We start from the raw sequence: 13,145 nt of genomic DNA, 5'->3' as shown, positions 1-13,145 counted from the left end.
AGAATTCCCCTCAGAAGAATCTCCAGGAAATAACAACAGCTAATGAGCTGATCAAAAAGGATTTAAATAACATAACAGAAAGTGAATTTAGAATAATAGTCATAAAATTAATCGCTGGGCTTGAAAACAGTATACAGGACAGCAGAGAATCTCTTGCTACAGAGATCAAGGGACTAAGGAACAGTCACGAGGAGCTGAAAAACGCTTTAAACGAAATGCATAACAAAATGGAAGCCACCACGGCTCGGCTCGGCTTGAAGAGGCAGAGGAGAGAATAGGTGAACTAGAAGATAAAGTTATGGAAAAAGAGGAAGCTGAGAAAAAGAGAGATAAAAAAAATCCAGGAGTATGAGGGGAAAATTAGAGAAATAACTGATACACTAAAAAGAAATAATATACGCATAATTGGTATCCCAGAGGAGGAAGAGAGAGGGAAAGGTGCTGAAGGGGTACTTGAAGAAATCATAGCTGAGAACTTCCCTGAACTGGGGAAGGAAAAAGGCATTGAAATCGAAGAGGCACAGAGAACTCCCTTCAGACGTAACTTGAATCGATCTTCTGCACGACATATCATAGTGAAACTGGCAAAATACAGGGATAAAGAGAAAATTCTGAAAGCAGCAAGGGGTAAACGTGCCCTCACATATAAAGGGAGACCTATAAGACTCGTGACTGATCTCTCTTTTGAAACTTGGCAAGCCAGATAGAATTGGCACGAGATTTTCAGGGTGCTAGACAGGAAAAATATGCAGCCGAGAATCCTTTATCCAGCAAGTCTGTCATTTAGAATAGAAGGAGAGATAAAGGTCTTCCCAAACAAACAAAAACTGAAGGAATTTGTCACCACTAAACCAGCCCTACAAGAGATCCTAAGGGGGACCCTGTGAGACAAAGTCCCAGAGACATCACTACAAGCACAAAACATACAAACATCACAATGACTCTAAACCTGTATCTTTCTATAATAACACTGAATGTAAATGGATTAAATACGCCAACCAAAAGACATAGGGTATCAGAATGGATAAAAAAACAAGATCCATCTATTTGCTGTCTACAAGAGACTCATTTTAGACCTGAAGACACCTTTAGATTGAGAGTGAGGGGATGGAGAACTATTTATCATGCGACTGGAAGCCAAAAGAAAGCTGGAGTAGCCATACTTATATCAGACAAACTAGACTTTAAATTAAAGGCTGTAACAAGAGATGAAGAAGGACATTATATAATAGTTACAGGGTCTATCCATCAGGAAGAGCTAACAATTATAAATGTCTATGCGCCGAATACCGGAGCCCCCAAATATATAAAACAATTACTCATAAACATAAGCAACCTTATTGATAAGAATGTGGTAATTGCAGGGGACTTTAACACCCCACTTACAGAAATGGATAGATCATCTAGACACACGGTCAATAAAGAAACAAGGGCCCTGAATGAGACATTGGATCAGATGGACTTGACAGATCTATTTAGAACTCTGCATCCCAAAGCAACAGAATATACTTTCTTCTCGAGTGCACATGGAACATTCTCCAAGATAGATCATATACTGGGTCACAAAACAGCCCTTCATAAGTTCACCAGAATTGAAATTATACCATGCATACTTTCAGACCACAATGCTATGAAGCTTGAAATCAACCACAGGAAAAAGTCCGGAAAACCTCCAAAAGCATGGAGGTTAAAGAACACCCTACTAACGAATGAGTGGGTCAACCAGGCAATTAGAGAAGAAATTAAAAAATATATGGAAACAAACGAAAATGAAAATACAACAATCCAAATGCTTTGGGACGCAGCGAAGGCAGTCCTGAGAGGAAAATACATTGCAATCCGGGCCTATCTCAAGAAACAAGAAAAATCCCAAATACAAAATCTAACAGCACACCTAAAGGAAATAGAAGCAGAACAGCAAAGGCAGCCTAAACCCAGCAGAAGAAGAGAAATAATAAATATCAGGGCAGAAATAAACAATATAGAATCTAAAAAAACTGTAGAGCAGATCAACGAAACCAAGAGTTGGTTTTTTGAAAAAATAAACAAAATTGATAAACCTCTAGCCAGGCTTCTCAAAAAGAAAAGGGAGATGACCTAAATGGATAAAATCATGAATGAAAATGGAATTATTACAACCAATCCGTCAGAGATACAAATAATTATCAGGGAATACTATGAAAAATTATATGCCAACAAATTGGACAACCTGGAAGAAATGGACAAATTCCTGAACACCCACACTCTTCCAAAACTCAATCAGGAGGAAATAGAAAGCTTAAACAGACCCATAACCAGCGAAGAAATTGAATCGGTTATCAAAAATCTCCCAACAAATAAGAGTCCAGGACCAGATGGCTTCCCAGGGGAGTTCTACCAGACGTTTAAACCAGAGATAATACCTATCCTTCTCAAGCTATTCCAAGAAATAGAAAGGGAAGAAAAACTTCCAGACTCATTCTATGAAGCCAGGATTACTTTGATTCCTAAACCAGACAGAGACCCAGTAAAAAAAGAGAACTACAGGCCAATATCCCTGATGAATATGGATGCAAAAATTCTCATAAGATACTAGCAAATAGAATTCAACGGCATATAAAAAGAATTATTCACCATGATCAAGTGGGATTCATTCCTGGGATGCAGGGCTGGTTCAACATTCGCAAATCAATCAACGTGATACATCACATTAACAAAAAAAAAAGAGAAGAACCATATGATCCTGTCAATCGATGAGGAAAGGCCTTCGACAAAATCCAGCACCCTTTCTTAATAAAAACCCTTGAGAAAGTCGGGATAGAAGGAACATACTTAAAGATCATAAAAGCCATTTATGAAAAGCCCACAGCTAACATCATCCTCAACGGGGAAAAACTGAGAGCTTTTTCCCTGAGATCAGGAACACGACAGGGATGCCCACTCTCACCGCTGCTGTTTAACATAGTGCTGGAAGTTCTAGCATCAGCAGACAACAAAACGAAATCAAAGGCATCAAAACTGGCAAAGATGAAGTCAAGCTTTCGCTTTTTGCAGATGACATGATATTATACATGGAAAATCCGATAGAGTCCACCAAAAGTCTGCTAGAACTGATACATGAATTCAGCAAAGTTGCAGGATACAAAATCAATGTACAGAAATCAGTTGCATTCTTATACACTAACAATGAAGCAACAGAAAGACAAATAAAGAAACTGATCCCATTCACAATTGCACCAAGAAGCATAAAATACCTAGGAATAAATCTAACCAAAGATGTAAAGGCTCTGTATGCTGAAAACTATAGAAAGCTTATGAAGGTAATTGAAGAAGATTTAAAGAAATGGAAAGACATTCCCTGATCATGGATTGGAAGAATAAATATTGTTAAAATGTCAATACTACCCAAAGCTATCTACACATTCAATGCAATCCCAATCAAAATTGCACCAGCATTCTTCTCGAAACTAGAACAAGCAATCCTAAAATTCATATGGAACCACAAAAGGCCCCGAATAGCCAAAGGAATTTTGAAGAAGAAGACCAAAGCAGGAGGCATCACAATCCCAGACTTTAGCCTCTACTACAAAGCTGTCATCATCAAGACAGCATGGTATTGGCACAAAAACAGACCCATAGACCAATGGAATAGAATAGAAACCCCAGAACTAGACCCACAAATGTATGGCCAACTCATCTTTGACAAAGCAGGAAAGAACATCCAATGGAAAAAAGACAGCCTCTTTAACAAATGGTGCTGGGAGAACTGGACAGCAACAGGCAGAAGGTTGAAACTAGACCACTTTCTCACACCATTCACAAAAATAAACTCAAAATGGATAAAGGACCTGAATGTGAGACAGGAAACCATCAAAACCTTAGAGGAGAAAGCAGGAAAAGACCTCTCTGACCTTAGCCGTAGCAATCTCTTACTCGACACATCCCCAAAGGCAAGGGAATTAAAAGCAAAAGTGAATTACTGGGACCTTATGAAGATAAAAAGCTTCTGCACAGCAAAGGAAACAACCAACAAAACTAAAAGGCAACCAACGGAATGGGAAAAGATATTTGCAAATGACATATCGGACAAAGGGCTAGTATCCAAAATCTATAAAGAGCTCACCAAACTCCACACCCAAAAACAAATAACCCAGTGAAGAAATGGGCAGAAAACATGAATAGACACTTCTCTAAAGAAGACATCCGGATGGCCAACAGGCACATGAAAAGATGTTCAGCGTCGCTTCTTATCAGGGAAATACAAATCAAATCCACACTCAGGTATCACCTCACGCCAGTCAGAGTGGCCAAAATGAACAAATCAGGAGACTATAGATGCTGGAGAGGATGTGGAGAAACGGGAACCCTCTTGCACTGTTGGTGGGAATGCAAATTGGTGCAGCCGCTCTGGAAAGCAGTGTGGAGGTTCCTCAGAAAATTAAAAATAGACCTACCCTATGACCCAGCAATAGCACTGCTAGGAATTTATCCAAGGGATACAGGAGTACTGATGCATAGGGGCACTTGTACCCCAATGTTCATAGCAGCACTCTCAACAATAGCCAAAATATGGAAAGAGCCTAAATGTCCATCAACTGATGAATGGATAAAGAAATTGTGGTTTATATACACAATGGAGTACTACGTGGCAATGAGAAAAAATGAAATATGGCCTTTTGTAGCAACGTGGATGGAACTGGAGAGTGTGATGCTAAGTGAAATAAGCCATACAGAGGGGCGCCTGGGTGGCGCAGTCGGTTAAGCATTCAACTTCAGCCAGGTACGATCTTGCGGTCCGTGAGTTCGAGCCCCGCGTCAGGCTCTGAGCTGATGGCTCGGAGCCTGGAGCCTGTTTCCGATTCTGTGTCTCCCTCTCTCTCTGCCCCTCCCCCGTTCACGCTTTGTCTCTCTCTGTCCCAAAAATAAAATAAACGTTGAAAAAAAATTAAAAAAAAAAAAAGAAATAAGCCATACAGAGAAAGACAGATACCATATGGTTTCGCTCTTATGTGGATCCTGAGAAACTGAACAGGAACCCATGGGGGAAGGGAAGGAAAAAAAAAAAAGAGGTTAGAGGGGGAGAGAGCCAAAGCATAAGAGACTGTTAAAAATTGAGAACAAACTGAGGGTTGATGGGGGGTGGGAGGGAGGAGCGGGTGGGTGATGGGTATTGAGGAGGGTACCTTTTGGGATGAGCACTGGGTGTTGTATGGAAACCAATTTGACAATAAATTTCATATATAAAAAAAATAAATGAAAATAAAAATTAAAAAAAAAAACAAACCCACAAATCTGCACAGCTCCAACCCTCCCCTGCATCTCCAGCTGTGCAGGCTGCCAGCCACCCCCACACTTGGCTTCAAGGGACCTCTGGCCTCCCAGGCTAGCCCTGCAGCAGCTGAGGTGTAGACAAATCTTATTTTCTTCAGTTCAGATGAGACAATATTGGAATTTCTTAAAAGGAAATTTGCTAGGAAACCAAGTGAAAAACAAACCAGAGAAAGGGAGGGAGAGAGGGAGAAAAAACACAAAAGCTGAGGAAAAGATACATTATAGAGTCTCAATTCCTTATCCTCAGACAACTATACTTTGACTACAGATTAGTTTGGCTGGCACAGCTAACAGGGCACACAGGATATGAGAATATAATCCTTCAACCTTTTCATAAAGGGGTGATGGAGATGGGGCAGTGGAGAAGCTTGCAGGAAAGCAGAAAGAGTGTGTAGACTATTTCATTCCATGAAAATGGTACACAAGGAAGTGTGTGGGTTACTCCATCAGTTTTTGGAGGGGCAGGAAACCCCATTTACCAGCCCTTCTTGCTCTGGAAGCTGCCTACAACCTTGCTCAACTTGTTTATTGGTTTGACGGTTTTTTAGTGGATTCTTTTGGATTTTCTATATACAAGATCATGTCATCTACAATAGAGGTAGTTTTATTTTTTTTCCAATCTGCATGTCTTTTATTCTGTTTTCTTGCCTAACTTCCCTAGAACTTACACTACAGTGTTGAAAACAATTGGCAAGAGTGGACATTTATGTCTTGTTCTTGGTTTTAGCTGGAGGCTTTCAGTCTTTCACCATTAAATATGATGCTACCTGTTGGTTTCAGGTAGATGCAGTCTGACTCTTTCAGTGACTCATGCTTAATTGTAAAGCTCTGCTATCCTTTTTGCATTTTCTTTCTTTATTTTTAGCCTCCTTTACTTTTTGTACATTTTTTTTCAAGAAGTCTAATTTATCCCTACAGTGGTAGAGAAATCAAGAGGAAAAAGGCTTGATTTTCTTACATTCCTCTGTTCAGCAAGCATTTATTAGTTGTTTACTATGTACCAATACTGTCCTAGGTTCTTGGGAATACAACACTGAATAAAATAAAATCTTTATCTTCCTCGAGCTCACATTTCAGTGATGAAATTAGACAGTAAGTAGTCAATATAATTAAAAAGATAGATAAGTTCTGAGAAGGAAGAAAATTGGGATGTGGTGCAGAGTGTCCTGGGGGCTACTTTATAGTGAGAGGTCAAGGAAGACCTCTCTGGAAAGGTGACATTTTGGCTGAGATATGAATAATAATAAGAAGCAAGCCGTTGGAAGAGCTTAGAAAAGAGCATTCCGGCAGAAGGAACAAGTGCAATGGCTTTGAGGCAGGAATAAACATGATGAATATGAGAGAAGGGCAACTAGGAAGGCAGCCCAATATGGCTGGAGCAGAGAGAGGAAGGGGGGCAGTAGGAGGTGAAGAGGACAAAGAAGTCATCAGGCAAGGACACTGGAATTCACTGAATACCATGGGAAGATACTGGAGGGTGTTAAATAGGAAACACTGTAATTTAATTTAAGCTAGTAAAAACTCACAAAACTCTGGCTGATATATCTGTACATACCCTGTACATATCTCTGTAAAGCTTAGGGTTCCTTGAATTTGGTTCAGAAAGTCAGAGTAATTAAAGAGCCCCTGTTCACCCCTGCAGGCTCCCCTCTCACAGTAGCCAGAGGGATTCTTCTAAAAGATAAGTCAGATCATGTTCTTTCTCTCCTTAAATATCTCTCATTGCTCCCTATTTCTCTGAAAGGAAATACCCTCTGAATGACCTTTAAGGCCCTACAATATCTGCCCCACCCCATGCTTCTCCCTGCTTTCCTCACCCATCATTCTCAACTTCATGCATACCCCAGTTTCCTTGGCTATTTCTTAAACAAACCAAACATTCTCCTACCACAGGGCCTTTGTACTGGCTGTTCCCTATGGTTGGAATGCTTTCTTCCAGATATCTGCTCAAATACTACCTTGCCAGAGAGGCCTTCCTTGACTGATACCATTTCCTCTCTGACTTCATCTAGTACTGTCATTTGTTTGCTTGTTCTGCTCCAGTCACATGGGCCTGCTTGCTGTGGTCCATTGAGCTCAGCAAGCATACTTTCAAACCTGAGGGCTGTTGCCATCCCCTCTTTTGCTCCAGGCATAATGGCCTTCAGGTACAATACCAGTAGGGCACAAACTAGGGGTCAGACAAAAGGAAACGTGTAAAGAAGGTGGTAAGATGATCTTGGAATGAATTTCAATTAGCATATGGTAGTTACAGAAACTTTTCTGGTTTCTTATTTCTACTGAGAATATTTTTCAATTTTTGTCATCATAAAAGCAGTAGATATTCATAATGAAAACTTTGAAAAAAAATGTCTGGCAGTTTCTCAAAAAGTTAAATATAGAGTTACCATATAACTCAACAATTCCACTCCTAGGTATCTACCTAAGAGAAATAAAAACATATGTCCAAACAAAGACTGTACACTATTATTTATAGTAGCATTATTCATAATCAAATAGTATAAAAAACCAAATGTCCATCAACAGATGAATGGATGAACAAAAGTGGTATATCTTCAAAATGAAATATTACTTTGCCATAAAAAGGGATAGGAGCACCTGGCTACCTCAGTTGGTGGAGCATGCAACTCTTGACCTTGGGAGTTGTGAGTCGAGCACCATGTTGGGTGTAGAGATTACTTAAAAATTAACTCTTAAAAAAAGGGATAAAGTAGTGACACATGGTACAACATGAATGAAACTTGACAACATAATGCTAAGTGAAAGAAACAAACCACAAGGCCCCATATTGTATGCCCATTTATATGAATTGTCCAGAAAAGGAAATCCCTAGAAACAAGACAGAAAGTTGATTAGTGGTAGCTTGGGAGTGATTGCTAATGACTTTGGCGTTTCTTTTGGAGGGGATGAAAATGTCTTAATATTGGTTGTTGTAATAGTTGCACAACTTTGTGAACATACTAAAAACCATTTAATTGTACACTTTAAACTGGTGAATTCCATGATATATGAAGTATATATCAATAAATCTATTATTTAAAATAAATATATAAAGATTTCAATAAAATTTATTCAGTATCCTCCTACAAGTTTACACCTATTGCATTTTGGTATAGTTTATATCTCCCTATCTATTGGTAATTAGTTGTAGATATAGATTAACTTCAAAATGGTATAGAATATAATACACCATTTTACATTTTATCTCCTTTTACATTTATTAAATTGTGTAGTTTATAGACCATTAAATATTTCCCCCAAAATATGATTATAATGGTTGCTTGGTTCTCAACTATCAAAGTTCTCTCAAGAATCATACCCTCTGGTGTATTTTGAAGGGGAAAAGGAGGTTTGTCTCATGTCTACCACTGAGTTGTACCCTGAGTACTGCTTTTCTCTTCCACATGCTTATCCTTGCTCCTATTTCCCTTTGCTTCACCCTGTCACCACCTATAAGTCCTGAACTATAGTTCCCTCTGATTTGATGATACCCCTACACAGGCCTCAGTGAGTGGGAGAACAGGGCACAGGACACACCCTCTGAAGCCCTATCTATTTATTCAACATGGTTCACCACAAAAGGCTGAATGTGCATTTCAGACTTTACTGAAGATTTGGAATGATGGAAGGAAGTTACATGCTCCTCAAGAGAAAGGCCAAGGTGGGTGCCTGGGTGGCTCAGTTGGTTGAGTGTCCGACTTCAGCTCAAGTCATGATCTCGTGGTCTGTGAGTTCTAGCTCCGCATCGGGCTCTGTGCTGACAGCTCAGAGCCTGGAGCCTGCTTCAGATTCTGTGTCTCCCTCTCTCTGCCCCTTCCCCACTCATGCTCTCTCTCTCTCTGTGTGAAAAATAAACAAACTTTAAAAAAAAAAAAGAGGAAAGGCCAGGGTAGAGATGCTTACCTTGTGTTCGCAGTCCTGATGATTCCTGGACTCAAGCTAATGACCTTGAGATTCCAACAGGCTTTGTCTGTGTTGCTGTAGACTTCTATGGACCTTCTGGGTTAGTGGCATTTTTCACAGATCTACTAACCTCCTAAGGGAATATGGTTGGGAGGCAGATAGTTACAGTAGGCCTCTCTTATCCATGGTTTCACTTCTGCAGTTTCAGTTACCTGCAGTCAACAGTGGTCTGGAAGCAGATGATCCTCTTGATATATGGTCAGAAGGTTGCTAGTAGGCTAATGCTACTAGTTACAATGCCTACGTCATTCACTTCACTTCATCTCATCATGTTGGCATTTTATCATGTCACATCATCACAAGAAAAGTGAGTATAGTATAATAAGATATTTTGAGAGACCACATTCACATAACTTTAATAACAGTATATTGTTATATTTTATTATTAATTATTGCTGTTAATCCCTTACTGTGCCTAATTTATAAATTAAACTTTATCATAGGTATGTATAGGAAAAAACATAGTATATATAGGGTCCAATACTATTCCATGATTTCAGACATCCACTAGGAGTCTTGAACATATCTCCTGTGGGTAAGGGAGGACTATTGTAATAGAAAAATAGTTTGCTCCTTATGCATAGGCAGGTAGCCCCCTCAGAAAAGATTCCATGATATTTATAGCCACACTACATCCATGCCTTGACAAAACATGTCAATGCCACTCTTTTCTGCCTTTTACTATAGGTAAAGATCAGGAAGCCATTATTCCCTCACATTCTACTGACCCATCTCCATATTTGAACAATCTTACCCTGAAGATGTGCTTCCAATAAGGAGTCTTATCTGAGATAAACTAACCTAGACCACTGAACCAGCCATAGTCCTCTAGACACCCTAGAATTAAGAGTCTGCTGCTCACTTGACTTTATGTTAAGGTAGTCATACTGATAGAAGGACTAGTGTAGAATACATCTGAGGCAGATGAGGAGATAGTGCATAAGGGTATAGGTTGGAGAAAGAGATATTCTTAGTTGATAGTAGCTTAGTGAGCAGGCCACAAGAGGACACTGTGCTGCGTGGCTTGAACCCATATCTGGACAGCATTCTAGCTTCCAGTGGCAGGAAAATAGGGTAGGCTCAAGCATAATCCTCAATTTATCTCTGGCTCACATTGAATCAGGAGGTGTCCTGGTTATCAGAGAGGGTAGTGGTACCCAGTTAAAAAAAATTATGCTTGATCATTGGGAGTATTGGGGAATTGGGTTTAGTAGGCCCAACTACTGACCTGCCCCAGGCCTTCCCTAGTCCTGGCAGAATTTATGTGAAAAAAAAACCCAATCTGTCTCATGCCAAAGTGCACATAGAAAATGATAACATTTGTATAGTGCAATGAGTAAAGTGGAGACTACTTATAGAGTTGACTGCTCTAGTCTCCAGTTGGCTCAAGTTCTACCCAGTCACTTAAGGCTGTGGGAATTAATGTCTGTGTTGCAGCACACAAGTTGGGAAGCTCTGCTTTAGTTGGAGGGCATTTGCTTCTGATGGCACCTATACCCTTGAAGCTCAGAGATAAGTAATAAAAACCATCACTCCCTGACCATGTTCCTATGTGGCCTTAGGCATAACTATCTTGAGACCTACAAACTTATTTCCTGGAGCAATTGAGACCCTGAACTTCATCTCTAAGTGCTGCCAGCACCATCTTTGGGCCAGGCTTGTGGCCAGATAACCCACTTTGCCAAGTAAATCGTCACCTACTTGAGAGGTGTTTTCAGAATAGGAGATAGAAATTCTAGTCCTGTATCAGACCTTCAGCTGACTTCTGGGTCTTATAATCAAGATGCCCATCCTTGAAAAGTGAATGTACTCACACTCTGAATCAGGATCCCAGACACAAGTATCCACGTATGAAATCTATGGTAGAGGTTTATTAAATCTTCAAATTCTTCCACAGGCATTGGCATTTTTTGTTTGTTTTTTTTGTAAAAGATTAAGAGAGAAGATCTCTGGTGATGCCAAGTCTCCAGTGGTTAAAGACAATGGTGTTATAAAAGGAGTCCAAGTATTTATAAACCTTAACCTGCTGGGTACCTACATATAGCCTCCTTTGAGTTAGAACCGTTAAAAATGTCATTTCAGGGGCGCCTGGGTGGCTTGGTCGGTTAGGCGTCCGACTTCAGCTCAGGTCATGATCTCATGGTCCGTGAGTTCGAGCCCCGCGTCGGGCTCTGTGCTGACAGCTCAGAGCCTGGAGCCTGTTTCAGATTCTGTGTCTCCCTCTCTCTCTGCCCCTCCCCTGTTCATGCTCTGTCTTTCTGTCTCAAAAATAAATAAACGTTAAAAAAAATTTAAAAAAATGTCATTTCAGAACCACTGGGCCGGGGGGGGGGGTAATATAAGGTATTATATTAATAATATAATTGGTATGAGTTAACCTTTATTGTTCTGTCACCTAAACAATAAGATCTTTTATTCCCGTTGGATCTAGGGCCCTAAATGTATGTTAATTTCCTCCATAAACTTGTTTTTCCTTTTAGTTCTTGGTCTAATATTGAGATACTACAGCAGCACCACCTGCAGGTCATACCGAAGAAATGTATATTGAAGGCTTGGAATTTGAATTTTAGATTTCTGAGAGATCTAGAGTAGCAGTTTTTAAATCTTGCTATGCATTAGAATGGCTGGGAAGCAAAAAACAAACAGCCAAAAAAAGAAATACAAAACAAACAAAGAAATCCTCCGGGCCTAACTCAGACGTCCAAAATCAGAAATTCTGGGGATGGGAGCCAGGATTAATTATCGCAAAATAATTCTGATGCCACTGACTTTTGGGAACCACTGGTTCAGTTAACAGTGGAAAAAGTACCTAAAGTACTGGAATAGCAAGTGATCAAGGACATGCGACAAATTTGGGGCTTACTGGCTATCACTACAAGTTTGTAACTCTTGTCTCAAGCCCAATCATGCCTCACACCATTATTTGCAAAAGGCAATGAGGCATCATTGGACTATGAGTGCAGCTGAGAATTTTTTCTTTTTAAAATTTTATATTTTAAATTAACACATTGGACTTCTGGTTTCCAGTCTAGTATATAAGGAGCTTAGAAGTCACCACACCATCTTAGCAAGTAAAAAGATGAAAAAACTGGAAAATCGACAACTCTTCTTAGATCTGTTAGAGAAGTGAGATCACTGGGAAGACTGCTGCCTCCAAAGTTGTACAGACAGATAGGTAGAAACAGAGAATCACAACCTACCAGAGTAGAAACTAATAAGCAGAAACTTTTGTGGAAGGCTGTGCTGGGGTAGGAAATCTGAACTGTAATTGATGAATTACTAGAGGCTTAGAGTGACAAGTCTGAGAGTTAAAAATCCTAAGGGAGCTAAGTCATAGTAAGGCCCTCGTGCTTTTGAGAATTTTAGTTCTAGGAGTTCTACCAGGTCCTCAGAGTAAATATCAGGGGAAAAAAATCCCCTTGTGTTTCTAGCAGGAGGAGAGGAAAAAGAAACATTTTGAAATATGCCAGAGCACTCTATTCTTCACAAGGACAAATTACTTAACCAGAGCCTAACCTGCTGGGATATTAGCAGAACCTAATTTACTAGAAGAGAAATATCCAACTTCAGCCAATGTTCATCTTCTATGTGGGAGAAGGGAAATAGCCAACTTCAGCACCCCCTAGCCCTCTTGTCCCATCTAAGTGGGAGGGGATGACTGAGAAACACTGGTGAAGTTCACAGTTTAGAAGTGTAGGTTGAGGTTGAGACCTAAAGGACTATAGAACATTTTCCCTCTCCCCCCAACACTTTACTAAAGACCTATTTACCTCAGTTCTTTTTACCCATACCTCACGTCTACCTTTCAACAAAAAATTATAAGACATACTATTTCGAGATATTTTTCCTCTAGATCTACTTTGTTGAGAGTT

Source organism: Prionailurus viverrinus, chromosome X, assembly GCF_022837055.1.
Source record: "Prionailurus viverrinus isolate Anna chromosome X, UM_Priviv_1.0, whole genome shotgun sequence".
NCBI classification, from domain to species: domain Eukaryota; kingdom Metazoa; phylum Chordata; class Mammalia; order Carnivora; family Felidae; genus Prionailurus; species Prionailurus viverrinus.
This window is presented reverse-complemented; position numbering follows the sequence as displayed.